General features: G+C 42.1%; 1 protein-coding gene across 2 annotated transcripts in view; it reads right to left on the reverse strand.

The window, feature by feature from the left end:
* Positions 1-14,826, reverse strand: part of SLC13A1 (solute carrier family 13 member 1) — a 52,444-nt gene extending 37,618 nt beyond the window's left edge. For both annotated transcript variants that reach the window (XM_009896287.2, XM_054173817.1), the window contains exon 1: positions 14,664-14,826. The gene's annotated coding sequence lies outside the window, so the exon portion shown is untranslated. The remainder of the gene's footprint in view (positions 1-14,663) is intronic.
* Between the last annotated feature and the right edge of the window lie 312 nt (positions 14,827-15,138).

Genomic DNA, 15,138 nt, shown 5'->3' on the forward strand with positions numbered 1-15,138 from the left:
GTGCCATAGTTTAGTTGATTAGATAGTACTGGATGATAGGTTGGACGCGATGATCTCCAAGGTCTCTTCCAGCCTGGTTAATTCTATTCTATTCTATTCTATTCTATTCTATTCTATTCTATTCTATTCTATTCTATTCTATTCTGATGACACCAAGCTGGGGGCAGGAGTCGATCTGCTGGAGGGTAGAGAGGCTCTGCAGAGGGATCTGGACAGGCTGGACAGATGGGCAGAGTCCAAGGGCATGAGATTGAACACATCCAAGTGCCGGGTTCTGCACACTGGCCACATCAACCCCAGGCAGTGCTACAGGCTGGGGTCAGAGTGGCTGGAGAACAGCCAGGCAGAGAGGGACCTGGGGGTGCTGGTTGATGGTAGGCTGAATATGAGCCTGCAGTGTGCCCAGGTGGCCAGGAGGGCCAATAGCATCCTGGCCTGCATCAGGAACACTGTGGCCAGCAGGAGCAGGGAGGTCATTCTGCCCCTGTACTCAGCACTGGTTAGGCCACACCTTGAGTCCTGTGTCCAGTTCTGGGCCCCTCAGTTTAGGAAGGAGGTTGACTTGCTGGAGCGTGTCCAGAAAAGGGCAACAAGGTTGGTGAGGGGCTTGGAGCACAGCCCTGTGAGGAGAGATTGTGGGAGCTGGGGTTGCTTAGCCTGGAGAAAAGGAGACTCAGGGGTGACCTTATTGCTCTTTACAACTACCTGAAGGGGGATTGTAGTGAGGCGGAGGTTGGTCTCTTCTCCCAGGCAACCAGTACCAGAACAAGAGGACACAGTCTCAGGCTGCGTCAGGGGAGGTTTAGGCTGGAGGTTAGGAGGAAGTTTTACACAGAGAGAGTGATTGCCCACTGGAATGGGCTGCCTGAGGAGGTGGTGGGGTCACCGTCGCTGGGGGTGTTCAGGGCGAGGCTTGACAGGATGCTTGGTTCCATGGTTTAGTTGACTGGGTGGTGTTGGATGATAGGTTGGACACGATGATCTCGAAGGTCTCTTCCAACCTGTTCTATTCTATTCTATTCTATTCTATTCTATTCTATTCTATTCTAATTAAATTTTATAAATAATATTTTCTTAATACATAGCTCTGCCTCTCCAGCACAGTCCTTTATTCTGGGCTGGGTTAGCCTAGTTTTATAGCTTCTTGACCATGGCAAATTCTGCACAGACTTCCCTGAGCTGAAAAGGCTTCCCACTAACCCTGGCAGGAGCTGTCCAGAAGTTCACTGCTTCTCACAGTGGCTCCCATATCTGAGTTCAGGTTCCCAGCTCCATAACTTGTGCCTGCCTAATCCTAACCCCTAACCCCTATCCTGCCTTCTTTCCAGTTGGGTGAAGCTGTCCAAGTTTCCATTTAAAGGACCAGGATGAAAACACCTGTACTAACAAATCAAATGTCAAGCCTTACTGGCTCAAGACTTCTCAACCAAATGTTTGGGGGTTTTTGATGTCTAGTACTCAGGGCAAGTTTAGTTAGACCTTGGTGTTCAGCCTCAGAGGCAAAGGGAACTATGCTGTCAACAACCCCATTAAAAGCCCTTAACTCTTACTGTCTTCCTTGTCTGTATTCTCTGACAGTCTACGTAGAAAAGTCAGCTTGGGAAGATTCTTGAGCAGAGAAAGTAGCCAGTGTCATGAAGGCTGAGGCATCACTGCCATGTTTTGGTCACCTCAGCAGTCTGCATTGCACCCTGGTTGCCTTCTCCAAAACTGAGGTCCTGCTTGGCTCTACAGAACCTGAAGAACACCGCTGCCTGTAGCAAGGACAGCAGCATAGACAGAGTCTGATGATGCAGGCAGAAGGCACAAGACACCCCCTGCCTATGCCTCTCCTGCACACACAGGGAGTGACATATGTCAGCTCTGTTCCCTGTGAACAAGATGCAAAATGGATGAGATTTTATCCTGATTTTGAACTGCAGCACAAAACTTTGAGAAAGCTACAGACCTGCAGAAGAGGTCAGGAGTATTGTGAATCTGACCATCACAATTAAGGCACATCCCTTAAGGAAAAAAAAAGAAAGGACAATCAGAGCAGGATAAGCTGCAGAACAACATTCTTCTTAAGTCCATGCCCTCTGTTATTGATACTGCAAGCAATGGAACTATAAATATAATTGTTGGCAATTAACTTCCTTACCTAATGAAAATTAGCATTGACTAATCTCTATAGCTCAACATATTTGTTTTACAGCTTGTAATCCAAGTGTTGCCAATGGTGGCTATGTCAGATTCAGGCAGTGTGGTGAATACTTGCTGACGGCGGCTGAATGTTACAGGAACGCACAGGAACACTGTGTTCTTAACTGAGTTTCATAAATCTGTGCACAGGATTTCCTGCTAATTCACTTCATTTTAAACAATTCTTCACTTACATTACTTTTTATTTTTTTTGCAAATATTGTCCTTTGCAGTGGTTCTCATTATGTACTGCACTATGATTGAACAAGTGCTCCCTACAGAAACCAGCAGATCAACAGGCTGTTGGTAAACCCCTATTTTACAGAAAGCAGGTGCCTTATCTGTAATTATAAGAGTGCTTGAAGGTCAAAGTTGCAGCACAAGCAACTATTTTTAATACCCACATTTTCTCATCAGCTCTCCTGTTGTGAAGGTCAGTACACCTGGAATGGCAGTAAACTTTCCAACCTTTGCAATTATAAAACCTCTACCAGTCCAATGCAGGGGTTGCTAAGTTTATTTATGGGCTACACAATGCACAGTTAGTAGATAGGAGGAAGAGTTTCTTTATTAAAACTTCCCAGTAATCTTCATTAATCTATATTTCTATGTATCTTTTCACATCTGAAAGGAAAGAAACAAGGAAAGTGTAGAGGTCAAAAAAAGGACCTTATGTTTGTTTATACATATTTTGCTAAATATTCTGAATTCACAGAATCACAGAATCAGTAAGGTTGGAAGAGACCTCAAAGATCATCAAGTCCAACCTGGCACCCAACACCTCATGACTACTAAACCATGGCACCAAGTGCTATGTCCAATCCCCTTTTGAATACCTCCAGGGATGGTGATTCCACCACCTCCCTGGGCAGCACATTCCAGTGGCTAACAACTCTCTCTGTGAAGAAAGTTCTCACCTCAAGCCTAAACTTCCCCTGGTGCAGCTTGAGACTGTGTCCTCTTGTTCATAGAACTTTACTGTAAAAGCTCATCTATATATCCAAGGATTTTCCATTAAGCAACTGGCAGTCACTGTTTACAACAAGCTCACTAGAATATCCACCAAAATCAAAACAAACAAACAAGAGATGGCGTAAATATAATCTAAGCAAATCTATTGCCTGCATCGGGAATAGTGTGGCCAGCAGGAGCAGGAAAGTCATTGTGCCCCTGTCCTCAGCACTGGTTAGGCCACACCTTGAGTACTGTGTCCGGTTCTGGGGCCCTCAATTTAAGAAAGACATCGAGACACTTGAACGTGTCCAGAGAAGGGCAACGAGGCTGGGGAGGGCTTTGGAGCACAAGTCCTATGAGGAGAGGCTGAAGGAGCTGGGGTTGTTTAGCCTGGAGAAGAGGAGGCTTGGGGGAGACCTTGCTGTCTACAACTACCTGAAAGGTGGTTGTAGCCAGGAAGGGGTTGGTCTCTTCTCCCAGGCAACCAGCACCAGAACAAGAGGACACAGTCTCAAGCTGTGCCAGGGGAAGTTTAGGCTTCAGGTGAGGAGAAAGTTCTTCACAGATAGAGTTGTTATCTGTTGGAATGGGCTGCCCAGGGAGGTGGTGGAGTCACTGTCCCTGGAGGTATTCAAGAGGGGACTGGACATGGCACTTGGTGCCATGGTTTAGTAGCCATGAGGTCAGGTCTGTGATGACAGGTTGGACTTGATGATCTTTGAGGTCTTTTCCAACCTTATTGATTCTATGATTTAGAAGGTGAATGTTTATTCATGGTATTCATTCAACTCTTGTTGCCATGTATATTCTACTTCCTTTACTCTGGCCATTTTGCTGAGATTTTTCTATCAACAATGCCTTGTTCTCAGAATCTGAAGCAGCTTTTAAAAGGAAGAATTAGGTTTTCAAGTTTTCTTATATTGTTCCTCTTTTTTTCCTTTTCTATTTTTTTTTTTCCATCTCAGTTTTAGTACATTCTATTTCTTTTCTGTCTCTGTGCTCTGTCCTTCCTTCCTATCTGCTCCTCAGTGGACTCACTGGCAGTCTGACCTCCATAAAAATCATAATTAAAAGTCTAGTCCTTCCAGCTCAATGCATTTCACCACAGCATGGTTTGTGTCACAGTCAGGAGAAAGGGAGAAGTTTTCAAAACTACTCCATCGACGTTAGAAGGCTCCAGGTTTCAAAAGAAATTTAACTCTCTGGATTATTTGTCTCTAGTCTAGGCATAAAATCAACCTGTTAGTTTTCCTTAATTCCTCAGATAATGAAATATAAAAATTAGTATCATGCTCCTGAGATTATTTAAGGTTTACTAGCCTCTAAGGGTTACTTGTCCAGAGGGTGTTCAAGGAGGACAGACTTCTCCTGCAGGAAGAGCAAGGGATTAAACGTGTGTAACTTATAAAAGTCTTTCAAGCAAAAGACTGCCTACCAAGCTTCCCTGTTTGTTTTGGGGTTTGTTTCATTTTGTTGTTGTTTGTTGGTTGGGTGGGTGGGTTGGGTTGTTTTTTTCTGTTCTTATACAATTAAGAAGTCAAAATGTGTGATGGGTTAATGCCTATCCTGGATGCAAGGGTGAGGAAGGGCTTGTGAGAGCATTGCCCACCCTGCAGAGGGTTTTCCCCCTGGGAAACTGAATTAGTCTGTTCCACTCCCCCTCCCTGCCCAGCAAGGCTATAAAAAGGAGGATACTGCAGCCATTAGGTCTCTTGGCCCCTGCCTTCGCTTGGATGAGGACCGCTGGTGGCTCCCTGCTTCTCTGCCATGTAGTCAGGCCTGATCCTTCATCCTGCTACCTCCATACCTCTTCAAAGAGACTGGTTTTGTATTCTCATTTTTCCCCCCATCCATCCTTGTTCCTTACCCTTGTGAACCCTACCTGTTATTGTTACATATATATATATATATATATATATATATTGCTTAAAGAAAATTCTTTACTTCTCTACTTCCAAGCCGACTCCAAATTATTTCTTAGTGGACTTGCTCCTTCCCTTTCTTTTTCTTCTCTATTGGGAAAGAGGAGAGGGGAGTAGGGGAGGGATTCTCAGCCTTGCCCCCATCTGAGCTCTTAAGTCCCAGTTAAGGCTCAAACCAACACAAAATGTTTCTCTCTTCTCCGTACACTATAGAGAAGCAATGTATGTTAGATGCCTGAGATTCTGATTCTGCTACAGGCACGTACTGAATGCAGGGTTTAAACAGATGAGGAAAACCACAGTGGGAGAATTGAAGAAATTAAAATGTTCTGAACCTTTGACATTCTGAAAACAACAAAACACATTTGAGAGTAGATAAGATATTCAGAGCAGTTTCTGAAAGCACAAGCAAGAGAATATTAATCTGGTATTTTACTTTAGGTTATTATCATCTTGATGCAAATGTTAGGCAAAATGTTATGAAAGGATAAAATAAGAGGACAAAATATTATGAAAGGATAAAATAAGAGGATAAAATATCAGTAAGTGCCAATGGTTTGAATGTCAGGCACAAACAAAAGCAGAAAGAATTATTTTTGTTGTGAAGAACTATCCAGGCTTCCTCTGCTTCTCACAAGCAGGTGAAAAAAAAGCTGGGGAAGAGTACAGCAAGAAAAAAATTCAACAAGCAGGATTCATCATTTTGAAGTACTTTTGTGTTGCTTCAAATTGAAACACAAGCAAGAATGTAGCTTGCTACAGATTCCTTTGAATTCTGGGAATCCTTTTTTTCTGGCTACATAATTTGCACCATCAAAACATGTTGGAAAACCTCTCCCCTCCAGAGAAGTGTTCAACATAGGTTCCACTACAAAACAGGGTATAAATTTTTAAATGTATTGAAGTAACTTGGCTAAGCAAATAATGATCAAGGTTTATGTTCTTTGGGGGATTTATTTTTCTTTTAAAATCAGCCTCATCTGTGTGATAAATTATTTATGTTACAGCCTGGCCTACAAGGCTCAGGCTGAAACTCTGGACTCATTGCACTGAGGGTTTAATGCCTAATTTCCTTCTACCTTAAAAACTTGTCATTATCTTGAAAAATAAAACCCCTTCAAAACCTGCAATAAATGAACAAAAATAACATTTAACATTTATTTTCATTTATTCTGTGAAAGAAATCTTGCTTTGCCACTACAATAAGTGTGGGGAGGGAAATAGGACGGCTGTCAACAATCTAAGGACATTTAATCTAAACCAAAATCTTCTTCTTTTCCAGTTTATATTAGACTAATGCTGTTTCGCTGGCACAAAAGAAATAAAAGGTCAGATCCTTCACCTGGAAAAGTGGATGTTCAGCTATCAAAAGACAGATAAAACACTTTGCAATTCCCCAGCATCATTTTCTTGGGCATCTTAATGCACAACTCGGTGATTCACCGTTTCACCTGAAGCAGAAATTGAGATACATGGAGAGGAAGGTCTGAATTTTAGGAAGTAGCCTGTATCTGAAAGTGTTCCCCTGTTTGGGAGACCAGCTTTTTACAAGGTTAATTTCTAGTCCCTGAAAGCATAGGTTCAACTGGCATAATGTTTGCTGCATTGGACAACCTCTGCTTTTATTAGCAGCCCAGGGTTTGAGAGCCTTTTCATCAGTTCTGTGTCCAAATTCCAACTGAAGGTAACATAATATTGTGTCCAAAATTTGAGAGTGATGATTTGCCACTATTGGTAAACTAAAAGACTCTCTCAGTGAAGAACTTTCTCCTCACCTCCAGACTAAACTTCTCCTGGTGCAGCTTGAGACTGTGTCCTCTTGTTCTGGTGCTGGTTGCCTGGGAGAAGAGACCAACCCCCACCTGGCTACAACCTCCCTCTAACATCTCCCCTGAGCCTCCTCTTCTCCAGGCTAAACAATCCCAGCTCCCTCAGCCTCTCCCCAGCACAGGGCTTGTGCTTGAGGCCTCTCCCCAGCCTCGTTGCCCTTCTCTGGCCACATTCAAGTGTCTCAATGTCCTTCTTAAACTGAGGGGCCCAGAACTGGACACAAGGTGTGGCCTAACCAATGCCGAGTACAGGGGCACCATGACTTCCCTGCTTCTGCTGGCCACACTATTCTTGATGCATGCCAGGATGCCATTGGCCTTCTTGGTCTCTTGGGCACTCTGCTATTATGTCACAGAACAGATTTCTGCAAATGGGAATAAACTCACAACTCCTTATCATGTGTGTCCTACTGTATAAAAGGAGGCAGAGTATAAAACTGTGTATAGAGAGCTTCTGAAGGGCAGCAAGTTCTTTTATTTACTCCTAAAGTGTCCTTAGAAAAGGGTTGTGGTAGGCTGGTGGAGAAAATGCCAGGGTATGCAAGGGCTGGGTAGGAGCAAGTGCAGAAGGATGAGTCATGGAAATAAAATGTCCACCAACCTTCTCATTCGGTTTACAGTCAGGGAATGAGAGGAAAACAAACAAACAAAAATCTGGCTAACATGACTGGTGAGCACTTAATCAATTTCAGAAATTGAAAGTCACACTGCAATCCAACAGTGGTTACTTTGTCTGCTAAAAATGACCAGATCTCACTCATTGCTGCCTGTTCTGCTCAGTGCGAAGGCTATGCTCTCAGAGATGTGACAGAAATATTCTTCAAGAATAATTGTTTCATTTAAGTGGTACACTTCTAGCAATAAAGTTTTACAAGTTCAAGCTTCAGTTAGGGAGCTACTTAACCAGTTACTTGCATCACAACTGACTCATCTGATGCAGTGAAAAACAAACCCTGTTGCCTTTGGTGTTCTGTTGGGTGTACTTTTGCACTTCATCTTGCATCAGCAATTTCTGATTTGGTTACTGGAGACGTATGAGAGAAATTTTTGTTAATGAAACAGCATGCTTTTCTTTCTATATCAACACTGCATTTAACAACTCTCCCTTTTCCTGCCATGTGTGTAAGCCTAATAATAAGCCCTTTGACACATGGACACTGTAGCCCTCTCTGGTGCTACCTGCATGAGCCAGACAAAGGAAACAGAGAAACATATGGATCTGAGAAGTTAAGTAGTCTCTCCTTCTCCCTGCCTTGGGTGAGGGGATGAAAATCCCAGTGGCCAGATCTGATTTAGACTTTAAACAGAGGAGGTTCACAATCCTGTCAGTCATCCACATGCTTCATGATCTCTTTACTCAGTAGAGCATGAAATGGGCTATGCCACATTTCTAAGATAGGTCAAATCTGAAGCCCACAGAAAAAGATGGAAGAATTCCAGTGCCTAGGGTTGCTGTCCCTTAAATACAGTTATCATCACAGGGCATCTGCTGGGTAGTATTGGTTCTCCTTAGGCAGAGGGGGAAAGGGCCACCACACTGTGCTGGAATATCCCCTGTTGTTTCAGGGAAAAGGGATGCCTGGCAACTGAAAGAAATCAATGTCAATTTGCTTGTAACTTTGTCAGAACATCAATTACTACACCGAGTAAATAATCAGTTAACTAACAGAACTAAAATTCAAACATCAAAGGAAACTTTACAGTGCTGCTATGTAAAATTTTCTTTATTCCATTTTCAAGATATTATGTGGTCTGATGAAGTCTTACTTTGTTCTCTCAGAGCCAGTTGCCATGGAAGTGACTGAAATGTTATAAGTTAAGCATTATAGCCTCTATTTCCTAAACAAATAAGCAGCTTTTCCCTCTGCAGAGGACCACAAATGGTACTTGTGCTACTCTCAGATAGACATTGCACTTGTCAAGCCCTTTCAAGCACTGAGCTCAGCTCTTAGCAATTGGGTCACCTAACAGGAAGGACCAGCTGGAAGGTGCTGCCTTATGTGTGGGCAAAAGGGGGATATTCTTGCGTTTCACACTTCACAGTATTTCTAAATCAGATGAGGTCACCCTCACTTCTGCTGTTTACTAGCAAACAGGCTCATTGCAAACATGAAGAAGCAGCAAAGTGAGCTTCAGCTGAAGCAAAGCTTAAACTCAGACATGCAGGTGGACAACATAGTCTCATGAACAAAAAGGATGAAACAACAGAAGACTCAGTATTCAGTTGCCAAGCCGTGTCTGCCTGACGGAGAGCAGAATGAGACCATGCTGGGTTTTTTGGGAGAAGAGGGATAATACTGCCTGATGTGCCTCTCAGAAACACCCTGCACGCAGGAGAGCATAGATACTGCTGTTGTGCCTGCTGATTGCAAGGATAGAGAGGGAGGAGAGAAGGACAACTTTCTTCCCCATTTTATAAAATATAAAAAGACACAAGGCAAGGCAGCCCCTAATCTGCAAAGGGGTGGGTCCAAACGTCACAACATCACGTGTTTGTTTTCCCTGCCTGACACGCTGGGTGCAAGCGAACAGAACTGGGACCAGCCTGACGCTGTGAAGTCTCCCTTGGAGACTGTGTTCAGAGAACAAATATAGCGGCGCTCACTTTTGCTGTGCAGAGAAATCTTTTCTCAGAAGAAAAGCTTAACTCAGAGAAAAAAAAATCTGTTTGCATGTTGTTTTTCACAACACATGCATTCCTGCTGAACAGTGTTTGTGGTGACAGAAACGTTCTTGACATTTTAAAACAGCTGCTGTTTTGCCCCATTCTGTCACATTTTCCCCCATCTATTTATTTTTGCATTATTCTCCAAAAGAAGGCAACTGGGAAGAAGAGAAGAATTTCACCTTCTGTACAGGTTTCTAATTAAAACTTTTTGTAGCATTTAATAGATTAATGCAAAAGCCCTCTATCCTGTGCAGGTCTTCCAATCTCATTCTAGAGCTGCTGCATATAGAATGGAATGGAATGGAATGGAATGGAATGGAATGGAATGGAATGGAATGGAATGGAATGGAATGGAATAGAATAGAATAGAATAGAATAGAATAGAATAGAATAGAATAGAATAGAATAGAATAGAATAGAATAAACCAAGGTTGGAAGAGACCTTCAAGATCATTGCGTCCAACCTGTCATCCAATCCAACCCTCCTAATCAACTAAACCATGGCACCAAGCACCCCATCAAGTCTCCTCCTGAACACCTCCAATGATGGTGACTCCACCACCTCCCTGGGCAGCCCATGCCAAAGGGCAATATGAGATGCATTTTATTACACTCTTCCATGTTATAATTTCTAATCTGAATTTATCTAGATGTGAGCAAGCGCAGCGCTTTTCAGCAGAAGAGGACTTGAGATTTGGCCCTGTGACAGTTTTAGGCTGTGCCTTTAAGAAAAGACAGCTACTGAAACACTCTAGCTGAATGTTTTGGTGTAAAAAGGAAAGCAAAGATATTTCTAAATGAAGTTCATTGGTAGATTAGTAGCAATGTAACTTATAGGATTTTTAGCTTTAGTTCAGTCTGTTTGCAGCCTGAGTCTGGACAGCTGCTGTCTTTCTTCTGGCAGTTGAGACCTTGGACTAATGAGATAAAAGACTAATTCTTTAAATTTTTTTTTCTTCCCTTAACAACTGCCTTGAACTAGCAGAATTTCCCTTAATATCTATTTCTCTCTCTTTAATCCTTTTTGGGAAAAAAATGAGGAAGGGGGAAAGGGGTTTTGGGGGAAACCTTCCTTTATTGAGATGGGGGTGGGGTAATTTTCTGTGTTAGGTTCTTTCCTGTGTATTTTTGTATATACTGTAAATACTGTATATTGTGTACATATTCACTGCATCCCATTTTGCTTCTCTGACTGAGTTAGCTGTGGTTCGTGTGTTGGGAGGAGAACTGAACTTCTCTCACTACCACAGGCCCTTAAATGTTGATCCTTTAAGCTTTCTGGCTAAAATGTTTTTGAGTAGATTTAAGTTCTGCGTTGCTTATGCTTTTGGTGAGCTGACAAAGACTGAACTTTGGAAAAATTAGTTAATGACTCATGATCTCCAGCCCTAACTGCTTTGCCTAGGACTGGACAAGCTAAGCGAAGTCAGGTGCAGTCAATGAGATCAGCAGAGCCAGTGGCTGTGGCTGGAAGCTGCACTGGTGCGTGGCACTGGCACGGTGGTGTTTCTGAAAGGTGGTGGGAATACCACACTGCAGAGACATAAATCTGAAAAATCTTTGCATCAATATTGGTTGGTTTGGAGAAATACTGCTAATATTAATGTGTTGGTCAAATTCTATAGCCTATATATGCAGTGTCATCCCAGATATAACCTCTGCTCTTCACTTAACAGAAATTTTCACACCATGCGGTACCACACCATGAAATAGAAGACTCTGTCTTACCTTAGAGAGCAAGACTATTATAACTGCACTCTGGTAGCAATGCATGAAAGCAGAAAAAACACCAACTGTATATTATATATCATAGAATCATAGAATCAATCAGATTAGAAAAGACCTCAAAGATCATCAAGTCCAACCTGTCACCTGAGACCTCATGACTACTAAACCATGGCCTGTCAAAAAGCTGCAGTAAAGCAATTTCCATCAATATATTTTGATCTGGGGACCCTTTTGGGTATGAAATTAATACCACCACACCACCACCAGTAGAGCAAGCTTACTAAGTTCCTCAACAGAAGTGTCTAATAGGGAATGGTTTACCATTGGACTTAGTGTTTAAAGGAAAAAGGTCATCCTGCTTCCAAATACAGTAAACCAATAATATATAGGGACAAGAATGACATATGTGATATGACTGTGATATTTTCACTTAGAACACTAATAACAGACATCACCTCCTCTGCTGCAAGTGTCTAATAGACCTACTTTCTTACAAAGCATGCAAAGGACTGGATCACAGTTTGTATTGCAATTGAAGCTCTATGTTAACACTTTGAGACAGGAGGCCCAGTATATTACAGTATGAGAGGAACACCTGAGCCATTATTTTGACCACTATGTAATTTCCACATACAACAAGGGCCTCATCAGATGCAGCTTTTAGAACATGACTTCCATTGCACAGCAGCTAAATCCAGCCCTGGATTTGCCTCAAACACACTGCTGATTAGACAAGGTGCTGATTTTACTTAATGAATAATGTGAAATCTTACTGAATCTTTGAAGTGAAACTTTTGCCCATTCCAGATAAAAATAATTACGCTACTGAAGGAGTCCTGAACCTTTCTGATAAGGTAAGGTAGTAAAAGTAAGTAGCTCAAGTGTTAACCAAGAATTTCATAAGAAGAAAAAAAAAGACAGTCATTCTCACTAAGCAAAACCCCACATCCTTCTAAATTCTTAGACACCAATTTTATCCAGGGAAGAGTTTCAGATATTACAGTTATGAAAACTGACTGTTGATATCCAGCTCATTTATCTGTTGACAGAAACATGATCTAACAACATGTAGCCAGGAAACCCTTTCATGTCCCCGTGAACTTTGAAATGCTATAAAAACAATTACAGCAGAAATGGGTTCAAATGAGGTCATGAGCAAATTGATATATCCAATAAAACATATTTTTGAAATTTAAGGGGGGGGAAAAAAAAGGCAACCCCTCTCCCTTAATTTCTCCATATTTAGGTGTCTGGTAGATATATTAGCTCATACAAATTGGTAGCAATAAGATATTAAGGTCTAAATTCTGGCCTCAAAAGAAAACATTTGCATTTGACTGCTAGAATATGACGTTTCAACAAGTTTTAACTGTGCAGTATTTGTTTGTTTCTTTGTGTTGTTGTTTTTTTAATGGAGAAAAGTATCCACTCAAACTGCTGTTTGAACCTCCTCTGATTGAAAAATGGGAATCATCATATCATAGAATCATAGAATAGAATCATAGAATCAATAAGGTTGGAAAAGACCTCAAGGATCATCCAGTCCAACCTGGCACCCAACACCTCATGACTACTAAACCATGGCACCAAGTGCCATGTCCAATCCCCTCTTGAACACCTGTCTGAAGATGAGATTGAGCATGGAGACTTCAAGCCTTTTTCAAAAGGTGAAACTCTAAATCAGTGAAAGCTGATGCAACTGCTCCACTCCTGCTTTATAACTACACATCCATGAATGCTCTACAAGCCAAAGCAGATGATCTATTTTGTAATTTTAATTCTAGCTAATTATAATAAGATAGATGAACCTCAGATTTTTCCCTTCAGAATTCAACTGCTTGTTCCAAACAGTCTTGGGGTTCAATTCTGTCACTTCGTACACATGGCAAGATAAAAGTGGTATAGCTGCAGGGTTCCCTTCTCCCACTCACTTTCAGAGCCTCTGGAGGACAGCCAAAGCAGTAGCTCCTGCCTTCATTTGCAGACAGCCCCAATGAGTGGTTGTGGGGAAGAAAGCTGAGGATTTGTGCAACCTTCCAAGACAGCCCAGCATCACACAGGTATACACACTCTCACTGACAGTGGCAGGAACCTTTGCTACCATGCAAGGACTCTAGTGACAACTCAGAAGTACAAGGACATAAGGAAAAGATGATCTATATTGCCTCTCCTCTTTCACATTTGCTTTTCCTCTTTTTCACTAAAGAGAAGGGTTGAGGTAGTAGAGGGCTTGGGACATCCCTGCTCAATTGTAATCTGAAGAAACAGAGTGAGAGAAGGTCACCACAGCTGCATCTTGGTGATCTTTAGGTCCTTATTCCTCTTCTGCCATGGACAGCCTTTAGGGGTCTTTGTAGCAGGATATATTACAGAGCACTCCTGAGCTTGCTCTGACATAGGTTATTTAGCTGAACTGCGTTCAGGCATGCAGAGGCAGGAAACTCACTGGCTAAAGTGAGGCCAGTCTTGCCTTTCAGGCTATCAGCAATGTGGGCTTTAACCCATGAGGTCATGAGGTCTGTGGTGACAGGTTGGACTCGATGATCTTTGAGGTCTCTTCCAACCTTAGTGATACTGTGATACTGACAAGGCACATGGATGCTTGCATGCCTTGTTTTCCCCTTTTGACAGCAATAATAAAAGTCATTCCCCAGTTTGCTTCTCTGCCAGGATTTTATTACTCAGCAGCAGGAATGACAGACTCAGACAAGCACCTGCATTTCTGCCACTCTATTGCAAATCCTGCTATATTGCATCCTTGGTGGGAAAAGAGAGCACAGCAGTGTGAACTGAATGGACAACTGAAGTGCAGTGCATGTGAATGAAAGGGTAGGTAGGGATGGCAGTATTTCAAATCATGCCAGTATGCATTAGTGAAAGTTATCCATTACATAGCTGAATTTGTCACTCTGTTATCCATATGTGTTCATATTTATGCAGAATAAACATGATACACAAAATCCTAGTTCAAACATTACATCAGAAAGTTGTTAACTTGTCCACCTTCCAAAAGTGCTTTTATGGAAGACTGAGGGGGAGGGGAGAGGGGGGGTGTGGAGATAAAGGGGGGGGGGGGGGAGGGATGTAGTTCATGTTGCAAACTTTGTTTTTTGCACAGCTTGCATTACCTAAAGAAAGTCCCATATGATGCCATGGTGGCTGCACACCATTCATTTGACATTATTTCTATACAATTAGTTAAAGGAGTGTTAAGACAAACTCAAAATGTTTTTTTTCCAGTCTTCCAATGGACATCCACATTGCCATTTGCAAAGCAGAAAATATATGATCATTCATTAAACTATCTTCTGTTATGACAGTAATGAATGATATATAAACCAGTCTATAACTAAGTTCAACTACAATAATTCAAGAACATACCAGATCCAGGGCTTATGCAGAAATCCAGCCAATCTGGAGCAGGGAACCTGTGCTCAAACTGGAGGCATACAATAAGTTATGGTGAAGATAAGGAAGCCACTTCATTTGTGGCACATCAACAGCAGGTGATTTACCCTTGGTTTCGGTCACTGTCGTAAGTCTCCCTTCCACCCACACAGGTAGGAAGACTACAAGACGACACCGTCTCACGTTGTGGAAGTGAGAGGCTACTTACTTAGGGAACCACCCCTTGGCAGGATCTCTCTCTCTCTCTCTCTCTTTTTTTTCCTTCCTCCTGTGCTTCACTAATTTTTAAGCCTTTTGAAATCTGAGTCCAAAGAAACAGCACTTTTTTGTTTAGCATTAAGTTCTGATAGGGAACAGACTAATGCATCCTATCCCAAAACAAACCCTTCGTTTGCAAACTCCTTCAGTTTGCAGGTCCTTTTGCTAGAAAATATTAGATGCTACAGGA

This window comes from Dryobates pubescens, chromosome 27 (genome assembly GCF_014839835.1).
Source record: "Dryobates pubescens isolate bDryPub1 chromosome 27, bDryPub1.pri, whole genome shotgun sequence".
Classification (NCBI taxonomy): Eukaryota; Metazoa; Chordata; class Aves; order Piciformes; family Picidae; genus Dryobates; species Dryobates pubescens.